This window comes from Lissotriton vulgaris, chromosome 7 (genome assembly GCF_964263255.1).
Source record: "Lissotriton vulgaris chromosome 7, aLisVul1.2, whole genome shotgun sequence".
Lineage (NCBI taxonomy): Eukaryota > Metazoa > Chordata > Amphibia > Caudata > Salamandridae > Lissotriton > Lissotriton vulgaris.
This window is the reverse complement of record NC_141695.1, coordinates 1,219,761,443-1,219,775,250: the sequence shown is the minus strand read 5'-3', so window position 1 is coordinate 1,219,775,250 and position 13,808 is coordinate 1,219,761,443. Positions and strand designations below refer to the sequence as shown.

At 43.8% G+C, this 13,808-nt stretch overlaps 1 long non-coding RNA gene across 1 annotated transcript in view; it reads right to left on the bottom strand.

The window, feature by feature from the left end:
- The window catches only part of LOC147703277 (uncharacterized), a 45,766-nt gene extending 33,226 nt beyond the window's left edge, over positions 1 to 12,540 (bottom strand). The window contains exon 1 of the long non-coding RNA XR_015297287.1: positions 12,519 to 12,540. This is a non-coding gene — a long non-coding RNA (uncharacterized LOC147703277). The remainder of the gene's footprint in view (positions 1 to 12,518) is intronic.
- Positions 12,541 to 13,808: the final 1,268 nt, after the last annotated feature.

Below are 13,808 nucleotides of genomic sequence, written 5' to 3'. Positions count from 1 at the left end.
CAGCGGTAGACTATGTTTTGAGATAGAAACGTATGCCTCTTAAGGTAGGTGTAAGGTATGAGAAAAGTTAACTTTTCTCAATACGTTTCAAACTTTGCTTGTGTGCTGAAAAGTACAGCACAAATACAAAGAGGGAAAAGTATTAAAGCATGATTTTCTTCTGGAACAATCCCTTTCCAGTACAAAACAAATTCTTCAAGGAACACACACACATTTTCACTATGGTGCTGGAAAGATCTAGCACTGTTTTTGCCTTTCCCATTGCAGCAACAAAGGTCAGCAGCTTTAGGTGCTGCTCTGTATTTTGTCAACATTTAGTAAATCTGCCTTTAAATGAGGATCTATGTCTGAAACTGCCAGAACACTTCTATACCTTTCTCAGAATTCATGATGTAAGAGAAGATTCCAAATGATTTAGACTGCAGAAAAAGTTTACCATGAGCAGGAAATCAAACAACATCTTAAAAATAGGAAGGTGATTAACCCACAAACCACTTTGTATGCAGTTCTGTTCCCACCTATAAACTGCTGTAATAGATCTGGAAGCTTCTATCCGTTATTGTTGCATGCATTTCTGTACAATTGGGAATTAGATGGGACCCATTCAGATACATCTCTCTGTTCTACAGTATGATGATCTGTGACCATGAAAAATAAATCTGCAATTCAAGAATGTTCCTGAGATTTACTCAGCTAAGTTTGAGGTTTGCAGGGGATTCTGGGTAGGAAAATGTTGGGGGATTATTGCAAGCCATACCTACCTGGACTCCCCTGGGTATCTAGTTTTCAGAAATGTATGGGTTTGGTAGGTTTCTCTAGATGGTCCCCGAACCGAGGGACAAAAACCCAGGTGATCCCCCTTGCAAAACCAGGTTGATTTGTGATAGGTTACTTTGATGTTTCCACAATAAGCTTTGGGCCCTTCCTGCTACAGGCACTTAGCCCACCTACACAAGTGAGGTACCATTTTTATTTGGAGACTTTGGGGAATGCCGGGTGCATGAATGTTTGTGAATGCACGCAGATCCAGAACTTTCCATACCATAAATGTGAAGAAAATTCGATTTTTTTTCAGCTAAATTCGAGGTTTAGATTCTGGGTAGGAAAATGTTGGGAGATCCATACAAGCCATACCGCCCTGGACTCCTCCGGGTATCTAGTTTTCAGACCTGTCTAAGTTTGGTAAGTTTCCCTAAATAGCCACCAAGCCTGTGGAAAAAGACCCTGGTGGCTGTGGCCCCCCTTGTAAAACCAGCGCGTTTTGTGAGAGGGAATTTTGATGTCTCCACAATATGTTTTGGCCCTTCCCTGCCGTGGGCACTTAGCCCACCCACAAAAGTGAGGTACCATTTTTTTTTGGGATACTTTGGGGAATGCAGGTGGGTGAAAATTTGAGGATGCACGCAGATTACAGAACGTTCCATCATAGTAATGTGAGGAAAAAGTGTTATTTTGTGACATAGTTTGAGGTTTGCATGGGTTTCAGGGTAACAATCTGGTGGGCGTCACACAAGTCAGCCCACCATGGATTCCCCTAGGTGTCTAGTTTGCAAAAATGTACAGGTTTGCTAGGTTTCCCCCAGGTGCCGCAGCACTAGGGTACACAGACCACTGCGAGGCACATCTAAAAAAAAAAGGTTCAATTTTAATTGGAAAAATGTAATGTGTCCATGTAGATTTTGGGCCATTTCCTGCCATGGGCACTAGGTCTATCTACACAAGTGAGGTACCATTTTCCTTGAGAGATGTGGGAACTAAGGGGGGGCATGGAGGTTTGTTGATCCATGCAGATTCTAGAACTCTCCATCACAGAAATATGAGGAAAATGTGTTATTTTTGACAAAGTTTGAGGTTTGCACGGGATTCTGGGTAACAGAACCTGGTGAGAGTCACACAAGTTGACCCATCCTGGATTCCGACGTGGGTCTAGACCTAAAAAATGTATTGGTTTGATTGGTTTCCCTAGGTGCTGGCAGTGCTAGGGTGTAAAATCCACAGCCAGGCACATTGCAAAAAAGGGGTCAGTTTTCACTGGAAAAATGTGATGTGTCCACATTGCGTTTTGGGGCGTTTCTTGTTGCGGGCACTAGGCCTACCCATTTAAATGAGGTATCACTATTATTGAGAGACATTCGGAAATACTGGGTGGGTGTACGTTTGTGGATCCATGCAGATTCCAGAACTTCTATCACAGAAATGTGAGGAAAATGTGTTTTTTTCACAAAGTTTTAGGTTTGTAAGGAATTTTGAGTAACTGAACCTGCTGAAAGCCACGTACGTCACCACAACCGTGATTCTCCTGGGTGTCAAGATTTTAAAAATGTAAAGTTTTGCTAGTTTTCTCTAGGTGCTGGCTGAGCTATGGTTCATAATTCACAGCTAGGCACATTGCAAAAAAAGGGTTGGTTTTCAGTGAAAAAATCTGATACGTATATGTTGCATTTTGGCCCGTTCCCTGGCAGGGGCTCTAGACCTACCCACACAAGTGAGGTACCAATTTTATCGGGAGACTTTGAGAAATGTGGGGTGTGTTTAAGTTTGTGGATCCATGACGATTCCAGAACTTTCTATCACAGAAATGTGAGAAAAGAGTGTCTCTTTTTTCAAAGTTTGAGGTTTGCAAGGGATTCTGGGTAACAGAACCTGGTGAAAGTCGCACAAGTCACCCCATATTGGATTTCCCTGGGTGGCTAGTTTTCAAAAATATAAAGGTTTGCTCAGTTTTCCTAGATGCTGGCTGAGATAGGCTTAAAAATTCACAGCTAGGCACATAGCAAAAAAAGGGTCATTATTCACTGGAAATATGTGATGTATCCACGTTGCATTTTGGGCTGTATCCTGCTGTGGGCACCATGCCTACCCACTCAAGTGAGGTCCCATTTTTATTGAGAGACTTTGGGAAATGTGGGGTGCATGGAATTTTGTGGATCAACACGGATTTCAGAACTTTTCATCACAGAAATGTGGAGAAAATGTGTCATATTTGACAATGTTTGAGGTTTGCAAGGAATTCTGGGTATTAGAACCTGGTGAGAGCCACGAAAGTCAACACATCCTGGGTTCCTCCTAGTGTCTATTTTTAAAAAAAGGTACAGGTTTGATAGGTGTCCCTAGGTGCCGACAGCGCTAGGGTACACTTTCCACAGAGTCAGAGCTTGAGAAATCTAAAACATTTTGGAATTTCAGTTTGTCTGGCAAATTGTGAAGTGACATGTCTTGTTTCCGTTGCTTAGATGTTAAAGCTGGAATGCTCAATTTGACTCCTAAAACCAGCTTTCGGAAAAAGAAACAGATTTCATAAAAAGAAAAAGTAGAATTCATAGCCAATTTAATGTGATGCTGGTACATTGCAATGGGATGCCACAGAAGCAAGAATTGCTTGGGGCATTTATTTATTTATTTTGAACGTTTTATATAGCGCGAACATGACCACGGAGGGTATCAGAGCGCTTTACAAATCATGCATCATGAGGTAATAAACAAACAAAACAAAATAAACAAGGCAACAAAATCTTATAGACAAACATTATCCTAAGGGGAATAAAACAGGCACAACATAATTGGCAGTGTAACAGGTCACAATCTAGAATTGGCCAAGAAACTCGTGAACCAGGTGGTTGGGCCAGACTCAACAGGTTTGGACCCAGAACCAAATGAAGGAGCCATGCTAAGGAAGAAATTTCTTCTTCAAGAGCCCTTTGACTTCTTTTTTGAAGAAGACATTGGAGGGGTTCACCCTGACTTCCGGTGGAAGGGTGTTCCAGATCCTCTGAGCCATCCCTGAGAAGGTTCGGTTATAGGTCTTTTTTTTCTTTAATTTTTGTGGATTTAGCTATAGGTGCTGGCACTTCTGGAGGCTTTTGAACCAGAGGTGAGCTTCAGTGTTCAAGCAAGGTACAGTGGGGTCTTGAAGTGGATGGTCTTATGAGCTATGCATGCAATTTTTAACTGTATCCGACCTTCGTATGGAAGCCGATTCAGGCCGCGCAAGTCCAGAGAGATGTGGTGGTATTTTTTTGTGCCAGTTAAGAGCCTAGCCACAGAGTTGAGGAAGCCCTAAGAGGAGCCGTCTTCACTCTAGGCAGGCCGCATAGTGTTGCGCTAACATAGTCCATCTTTGGGATCACTAATGCTTGTACTGCAACCTTTAGGTCATGAGCAGGGAGAAAGGGTTTGAGTTTTCTGAGTAGGCTGAATTGGAAGTTAGCTCCTTTGGTGAGGGAACTGATATGCTTCTGCATGTTCAGTCTTTTGTCCAGAATGATACCCAGAGAAGATGCTGAGTCTACAAGGTGCAGTCTACAGTTAGCAGTCAGCTGATTCAGCCATTTTTCTATGACGGTGATTGGTTGTGGGGGCAAATCAGTAAGAAATGTGTTTTAAGAACATTTAACTGCAGGTGATTGTCAACCAGCTTTGTGTTTCCTGCAGGATTGAATTGAGGGACTGGATATCTTCAGGGGAGGCGATCTTCAGGCATAGTTGGGTATCATCCGCGAACATATGATAATCAATGCAGGATGATTTTAGAAATTCTGTCAGATGTTCCATGAAGAGGTTAAAGAGCGTAGGGGACAGTGCTAAAACTTGGGGAACCCCCAAGGTGACTGGTGCAGGATGTGACAAGGAGTGGTTCACCTTGAACCTTTGGGATCTGTTGTGAAGGAATAAAGAGAACCAGTTTAAAACTGGCCCAGATAGTCCCTTCCTATGTTCCAGGAGGTCAATTAGGTGATCATGTTTGACAGTATCAAATGCTTACGAGAGGTCAAGAAGGATCAATAGGCACGCTTCATTGTCATCCAGCATACTAAGCATGTCATCCATGATGTGTGTTAGCGCTGACTCCATATAGTGACCTGGCCAAAAACCAGATTGGCATTGTTCCAGGAGCTGGAAGTGGTCGATGTGATGACAGAGTTGGGCAAGCACACATTTCTCAAGGAGTTTTCCTAAGGTGGGGATGATGGTGATTGGGCGAAAGTTAAGAAGGTCTGAGGGATCAGCATTTGGTTTCTTTATGATCAGGGTAACTTGACCTGATTTAAGGCAATCAAGAATAGTACCTTGCATCGTCCAGAGTGTCAGTAAGGATGATCTCGCTTATGCGAACAGGTTGGATGGCAAAGGGTTGTTGTAGTGATTGGAAGGTGTCAACGTCAACAACATTTTGCGTATAGTGGGCTCATCCAAGGTTTGCAACAGACTCCAAGATGCATTGTTTTTTGGAGGAAGGGCAGTGAAGGGTCAGTGTTAGTCAACCCTGAAAGGTGAAAAGTGTTCAGAGGACTACTCGGGAGGAGATCATGGGACAAGCTTTATTCCCTGTCAATCTTAGTAGATTTATCAGCGAAGAAAACAGCGAATTCTTTGCAGTTCGGGAGTGTTACTTGACCCGGAGAGGAGAGGTTAGGATTATTGTTAGCCTGGGATTTGATGAGTTCGAACAATTTTTGGACCTTTTTTTACTTGATCTAGTTGAGTTCTGAAGAAGGTAGCCTTTGAGCATCTGATGCGTTTATTATATGTGCATCGTAAGGATCTCAAGTGACAGAGATGTTCAAGGGAGGGATGCGATCACCATTTCCTTTCTGCAAATCTTTAGATTTCTTTTTTCAGCATTAAGACTATCATTGAACCACTGTTTGGAGCATTTGGAGGACACTTGTTTAAGCTGAAGTGGTGATACTGAGTCAAGTACATTAAGCATTGGGTGGTGATAGTGGGCCATCCGGTCATCGACATCCGACATGTTCAAAGGAGGTGGCAAGATGCTATCACAGAGCGCCATAAGGTCTTGCGAGTGGATGTTCCTTAAACATTTTTTTAACTGTTTTGGGTTCTTAGGATGGGGTCTGCTTGCTCTTAACGATTCAAGGACGAGGAAGGTGATGCAGTACTGGTCTGTCCAGTCACATGAAAGGATCGACTCCAGGAGGAGAGAATTGAGCTTACCAATTACTAGATCTAGCGTGGCTCCTTTGTTATGTGTAGGGCTGTCACATAATTGGGTATGGTTAAGGTCAAGTAGGAAGGGTTTGAGGCTGTTGACAATCACTTCATTCATATCATTCCAGTGAAGATTGAAGTCTAGCAGGAAGATCTGAGTTCCCTGGAAATCCACATTAGATGAAATAATCCATGATCTGTTCTGTGAAGGGAAGGTTATGGCGAGGGGAATGGTATAACGTATTTTGTTTGCAAGTGTGAATGCTGCTCCCAGTCACTTCAATGCATAGATATTCACAAGACTGCAGGAGGTCAGCATGAATTACTTTCACTATTAGATTATTACGATGTAGGCATGCAATGCCATCCCCTTGACCACTAGTTCTATCCAACCTAATGATATCAAAGTTGGGAGGCATTGAAAGGTCCAGGATATGAGTGGCTGAGTCATTTAGCTAAGTTTCCATCAGCATTAAAAGGTCAAGATCTTGGACAAGGATGAGATCGGCAATATCTGCAGGGTGTTTAACAGCCGATCTGCAGTTTAGGAGCGCACATTTGAGACTAACGGGGATGTCAGTTGATGTGGTAGCATAGTTGTGACTATTGTGAGGTTGTTCATGTTTAAAGTTCTTGTATTTGGCTTAGGTTCCCTGAAGGAATCAGTGGGGATTGATTAAATTAGATGTGAGTTAGAAGGGGTGGAAGGAAGCGGCTGATCATAAGACAGAAGTAGAGATTAAATATCACTCTCAGACAGGGAGGATTTACATCTGGGGGCGAGAGGGGTTATTAGGGTGCGGAGCGGAGGCCCTGGTACGCCTAGTATAGGGGGGGTATGGTGCCAGGTACAACCACAGTAAGGGTGCGAGCGTAGTTTTGTCAAAAAGGGAGCAGCCTAATCTGGAGTCAACTGATAGATCCTCAGTGATGTGTGATAGGCTACGAATATAAGCCTTAAGTTGATGAAGGCAGAGTGCAATCTCGTTAAATCGGTCTTCCAATGAGGTGTGTATATGGGGATGTGAGGATAGGTCCTGGGGACCCAGCGGCTGAGGATAGTTAGTGGAGGAAGGCACAATGAGGGCCGGTGGCGACTGAGTAGGTCCTGAGTCAAGGAATTCTGGAAAATGGAACTGCGTGCTTGGAGGGATGAGTGGGATAGGGGAGCATGGGACAGACAACAGGTGACCCCTGCCAGCCGGTTTGGCCAGGATGGGATTGCGGGTAGAGCTGGGGGACAGAATCATGGGTAGAATCTGTGCAGCATTGTGAGCAGCGGAAATAGGGGAGTTAGGGAAGTTAGAGCCTGCTAACCTTATGGGGGAGGGCATGCATGTTGTAATTTGGCAGCGATTAGGTTAGCATTAGTGGAAGACATCCTGCCTTTAGAGACTATCTTTGTATTTCTGTCAGCCATTTTGTTTGCCATCTGCTACCATTTGCTCGCCATGTGCTCTGTCCTGCCTTTCTGTTAACTGCTCTTGAAATCTGTCTAGAAACGGACTATATTTAGCATCTTCCACCTTCGCACATGCTTAGTTGTGCTTGCAGCTGTCCTTGTAGCTGTCCCCAGTCTGTAACTGTCAGGATGTGTTCACCGGAATTAGAAACTGTTAGCTCCTCCCACTTGTTGAGTGTGCATTTTCTGTATGACCCTATATGTACCTAAAACCTGCATTTTGTACTTGTACAGCCTTCATTTGAGCTCATGTGTGGGTATAAAAGGACCAAGCTCATTCCATTCAGTGTGCTACTTCATACACTACCGAAGGGTGTTGTGTGAATGTAGTTCCACCTCATGAGGTTTAATAAACTCTGTATTTTCGATTCCAGTTTCTGTGCCAACTTCTTCCTATTGGTCTGAGGACTCTGTGCAGAGAAGGGCGAATCCCTTGCACCGGTACGCCTTGCTGCGGCTCACCACCACATGTAGATTGTCGTGATGGCTGTGGATTCGCAGCTCATTAGCAGCGGGCAGTGCGTTGGAATTGTTATTCAGAATAGAGATAGCTAGAGGAGGGCCTATCGGAACAAATTTCAGGTTGGCAGCTAGTTGAGAACAGGTGCGAGATAGAATTTGCACAGTATGGGGAACCCTAGCATTCACAAAATGCTGTGTTGTACAATTGTCATCCTGAAAAGAGGCAGCTAGAGGGTGGCCACTCAGAACAGAAGTCAGGTTGGCCGCTGGTGGTGAAGATGCGGGAGATAGAATTTGCACAGTATGGGGAACCCTAACGTTCACAACATGCAGTGCGGAGGCATCAATGAGTTGGTGCTATCATCAGAATGCCTACCAGAAATGAATTCCAGCTGGTTCCCACTCTGTGCTAGCAATGATATAGCTTCCATGTGTGTATGTAGGTAAGATAAGAGATGCAAACTATGCTCCTGTATATTGTTATCCAGGTTGCATCTTGTTCCTGTATTTCCAAGGTAAACAGCATTGATTGTCATTGTCACGTGAACTGCATTTTTGTTAAGTTGCTATAGCCCCAGAGAACTTTCCTGACTGCCTTGAAGACAACACACTGAATTTCCTTCAAGGAAATTCATTTCAGCCTGCAGCACATATAGACAAGCAGTGGGAAGGTTTCCAGGGGCCCTAAAGCGCCCCTCATCCCCTGGCTTTGTCGTAAGAATTGAGAGGCTCCTGACATTAATTGGGGTGGGTCTAGCCCATCAAATCTAAAGGCCCAGGTTCAACTGCACCACCTGCACTATTGATACCCACACACCTGTGGACAAGGGTATTCACCATAGAACATCTCTTCCTCCTTCGCTTATTAAATACATATTTCACATAGCCACTACTTAACTTTGTAAAGAATACAAGGCCTGATTCACAAAGTTAAACCTACACTCTTGCATATGTTTAAGTTTGTTTCAAATTCCCCAAACTGTATTTTAGTCACACGTTTATGTGTGCAGAGACTCCACATTCGGAGTGGAGAACTCCTCACATAAAAAAGATAAGACATAACTATCTTTTTATGTGCTGAGTTCTCTGCCCTGACCGTGGAGCCCTACCACGTGTAAAATTATGAATAAAGTGCATTTTTGTGACTTCAAATAAGCGTATACTTACAAAAGATGTGCGTGTTTACCTTTTTGAATCCGGGCCAAGGTATATAAATCCTTACATACTACAGTCTATAAGGTAATGTACATACATTACATCCAAAGTAAAAACAGGAAGCAACTGTGGACCAAAAGCTGTGATGAGGAATCCAAGTGGGAAGCAGCAAAGCCCTTGAAGAAGGCTCCCATAGTAAACCAGATGCAAATGGCTCAAAAGAAAACTGTCATTAACATTGTGCTGATGATTTATTAAAGAAGAACATACAAGGTATCCGTATGACATCCATGGTTTCAGCTGTGAGGAAACTGATGTGTGGGAAGGGTAGTGGGAATCACTCATTTCGGCCAGTGTGCTTGCATCTATGTCCTGTGCACATGAGATATTTCTCTGCAATAGGGAACATCGTGCAGGCTCAGGAATAGAGAATATAAATCAATGTTTTACCCCCTAACAGTTTGTATACCAAGCACAAATCTGCATATATTTGCCAACTGTGGGCAGGTGGTATATAGGTGCAGTAGCTTTGGGGAAATATCTGGGTCAGTGGTGGCAGGTGGGTGGCTGGATGGGAGAATGGAGAGCAGGATATGAGGCATCTTGGGGGAGATTTGTCTGGACTGCCCAACCTGTCCTGCCTTCAAATGGGAGCCTTGTTAGCATGAGGTTTCTGTTTGCAGCACTCGGCTGTTCCTGCAGACTGGGAAGGGTGGCATAGGCACAGCATGCAGGGTGTAGATAGTCTTGTGTCCGCGTGGGCTCTGCCACTGCACGTGACTGTTTCCAGCTTGTTTCAGGAAGTGGGCTCATGGGAGGGAAGACATTGTTCATCCCTGGGCTTTGGCAGTACCTGGGAATGTTGCTGCAGGGGGTGGAGGGTGAGGTGCGGGGATATCTGAGAGAAAGGAGCATGGGTGTTGATTCATCAAAATGCCAGGGTTGAGCAGAAGTTACACCACATACCCTTTGCTCTTCATGAAATCACAGGAAGTGACATTATATGACCCTTGACCCTGATTATTTCCAGGAAGGCATGCCATGTGATGCTAAGATCACAACACATGACATTGTGGAAGTGCCATTATAAGCAGATTATTAGTTTAACAGAATAACAAAGATAAATGTCTATTTTAGATACCACCTATATTCATGGTGCTGATGGCTTGATCTATCTTTGAAAGTCCTGGGGCGTGATACTTGCCCAACCTTAGAGCGAGCGAGAAAAGTGAGTAATGCAGACCGGTTCCAGCAGGCTTCTCCCTCTGAGAACATTTTGAAAAGTATAGGGGAATCCAAGCTTTTTAAAGAGCAATTTCCACATAAGTTTACTAAAATGCCGTAGGTGCAGAAAGAGCCCAAACTAAATATTAAAATTCTTTCATGGTGGGCAAATCCAAAATATGGCATGGGTGTCCTCTGTAAGTAAAAAATTACCTTCATTGTGCCCAGGCCAGCATTTTGTCATAGATGCCCCATATTCAATGAGTGCCCCCTTATATCATAAATAACATAAAATATGCCAGTGCTAAAATTATGTAATGTATGCCGTCTATATACCATAGATAACCCTTATGTAAAAAATGTCCTCAGTATGTCAGAAGCAGCTTTTGTCACCCTTCCATATGTCAGGTTGTCCCCCATTATGCCAAAAGTCCCCTCAGTGTGCTAGAACCAGCATTATGCAACTGATGTACATATGCCAAGCATTTCCTAGAGTATGCTCGTACTTTTCAATGGATGCCCTATGTGCCATTAATTATTTCTAGTACAAGCAATCTTGCCATTGGTGCCCTTTATACTAATAAATACCCAACAGTGTGCCAGTGGAAGCATTTTGTCATGGGTGTCTGCCACACTACGAATTGCTGCAAGTGTGCCAGGAACAGTATTTTGCCTTTGGGGTCTCTATAGGTTAATGGAAGTACCTTCTTTATGCATTGTCTCCCACACTCATCACACGTTCATCCTCATTGTCTCACACTGATTCATTCTCACTCACCCTCTCTTACATTCATTTACCCTTATTTGTTTTCATGCTCACTCACTTGTACTACATTGTACTCTCACTCTTTCTCTCTCAATCATACAGACAGTCAGGGGCAGGATCATGATCTTTTGTTTCAGGTTTGTGACACAAATATAGAACAAATTGTTGGGGAGGATTTATTATCCAAAAGAAATCAGGATTTGTGATGGGTAATATCCCAAAGTAACACAATGTTACGCTTCTTTGCGTTATTTCGCACCAAGAGGGCATTGAAATAGGTTTGACATAAACCCTTATCTATAAACAGACAGGAACTTGCACCAAAAACGTATTGCTCCTTGAGGCAGGTTTAACAAGGAGATATATTTTCATGTCTCCCCGTTTCTCCAACCTTGCATGTGTGCTACACTGCACAGCATACATACACAGTGTGACAAGACTTACAGCATAGTTTTGTGCTGGAAGGGACACCTTTGAGTATAAAACCTATGTTTCAGAGAACCCTCACCCATGCACTTTGGCACAAAGGCGTGTGTGTTGGAGAGTAAAAAGGCACCAGATCTTAATAGATAGGGCACCATTTTTCTCTCACCCTTTGACACAAGGCAACGAGCAACTTTGGTGCAGAGTTGCCTTTTGTCAAAGAATAGTAAATCTGGGCCTCAGTCTCACCTAATCTAACTTTACCTGTCAATGACTTTCACTCATTTTCACTCACACTCACATGCTTACACATACACAGGCACTCTCACACACACTCTCTCCCTTAAGAATACTCTCACTCGCAAGCACTCACGCAACATACATTTAAAACCATTTTGCACTTCCCGCAGCTACCACCAGGGGCCCAAAATCTGCACCATTTTTTTTTATTAAACTAATAGTGAATAATAGAATATTATTAACTAATAATGGGCAGAAAATAAAGAATGTAGGAATTCTTGCCACTGACTTTGTCATGTCTGAGGCCAGGGGTCACAAAGACAGTGCCACGAGTCGCAAGTGGCAAGCCAGGAGTCGCAGCGGCTACCCATGGCGACCCCTACACAACATCTATTGAGAGGGGGCAGGAGGGAGCATGACTAGCTCCGTACTGTTGCAGTAGATGTGTGGACTTGTTTTGCTATTGCTAGCAGGCAGAGACCTGCCACGTCTCTCTTCTCCAGGTGTCTCCGGTCTTATTTTTAACTCACTCTGAGTTTGCAAATCGAGGATTACTTAGTCCCGTATAGTTGGTCCCAGTAATTTCTCAGTCCAACCTACTAGAATACTCGTACGGCCCAGAGCAGTGTAGCACCCCCCCCCCCCAAAGTATAGTCCTCCAGTGCACCTGTTGTGAAGGATAGTCGGGTACTTATCCCCGCACCCATCCCCAAACACTTGCAGAAATACTGCAGGTTGGCAAAAAAGTATTAAATATGTATTTTCCAAAAATGTAGGTCATCCGTTAAAAAGTAGAAGAATGTTCTTAAAATACATTTTTAATTTAAAAATGCATACCAATTTTTGCAGACAGTCAAAGATGGGACCGAGGACGCCATCGAGGAGGCCACCGGTGAGGCCACCGAGGAGGCCCTTGGGATCGAGGAGGCCACCGAGGACGCCACCGCCAGCGCCAGTACCACCGAGGAGGTCAACACCAAGTAACTGAGAAGACACATCTAGAATAGCAGAGATGGAACACATAATTAGCGCAATCACAAACAGAAATCCGTTTTAAAAATAACAATGAAGAATGTGTTTCCTTCTGTGGTTTCTTCTTTCTCACCTGTAATTACCACGTCTTATTTGAGGTGCCAAAATGACTCATATGTATCATGAGTGACAATGTGTTTTACATTAGGGGTCTGTGTGGAAGGGGTGTGTCTCCTTCATAAGTGGCTGCTCCGTGGGGTGATGTACATGGGTCTGGTTGTTCTATGTGCCTGGGGCCTGAAGATGTGTCTGTCCACCTTGCATGTAATGCTTCTAAAGGGTGGCCAATGCATAAGAGGTTTTAGGAAGATTTTAGGGCAGGGATTACGAAGGTGGGGGGTACAAATGTATTTGTCACATTGGGCACCGTCATTCCATGTAAGATTATTTTTAATGTAAAGGGGGCTTGAAATTATAATCTGCGTTTCACTAAATTTGGTGTTTATTATGCAGCCCACACCCTTGGATTATTTTGAAATAATCAAAAATGGAGCATTAAAATGATTAATACTTAGATGGGGCAACTCAAAATTGCGTAAAAACAGATAATGTACCAATGGGGGAATAATTTAGGAAAGCTATCAGGCTTGTCATTTTAGTCTGACTCACGGCTCTTTGGGCGATTGGATTTGTCCTTGAGGAGACGGGCGCCACCTGCTGGGGCTGCTTTGCTTGAGTTATTAATGATAAAGGTGAGGACAAGGAGGTGGGGCCTTGGCAAAGAAGTGTCCCAAAGTTCTCCAATAGGAGAGCGACAGTACACAGTTATCATGGAAGGACATGCTTCAAGGAAGGTCAAACATTCTCGGATCAATAAAATACCTATAGTAGTATTTGCATGCCCTGGCACCCCAAACCGAACGTGGTTTGTGATGCGTCCCAGAAATGTATAGCACATCCTACATAGGCTAAGGACTAGGGGGCAGATTTACAATAACTGGTGCGCCGCATTTACAATGCAGCGCACCATGGGGCAAAAACGGCACAGATGCGTGACGCATCTGTGCCGTAAAGGTGGCACATTGCTGGAGTTGCATCGCAAGCACGATGTAGCTCCAGCAAGGCTCGGGGGTGCCCTATCTGTCCAATGCTGCG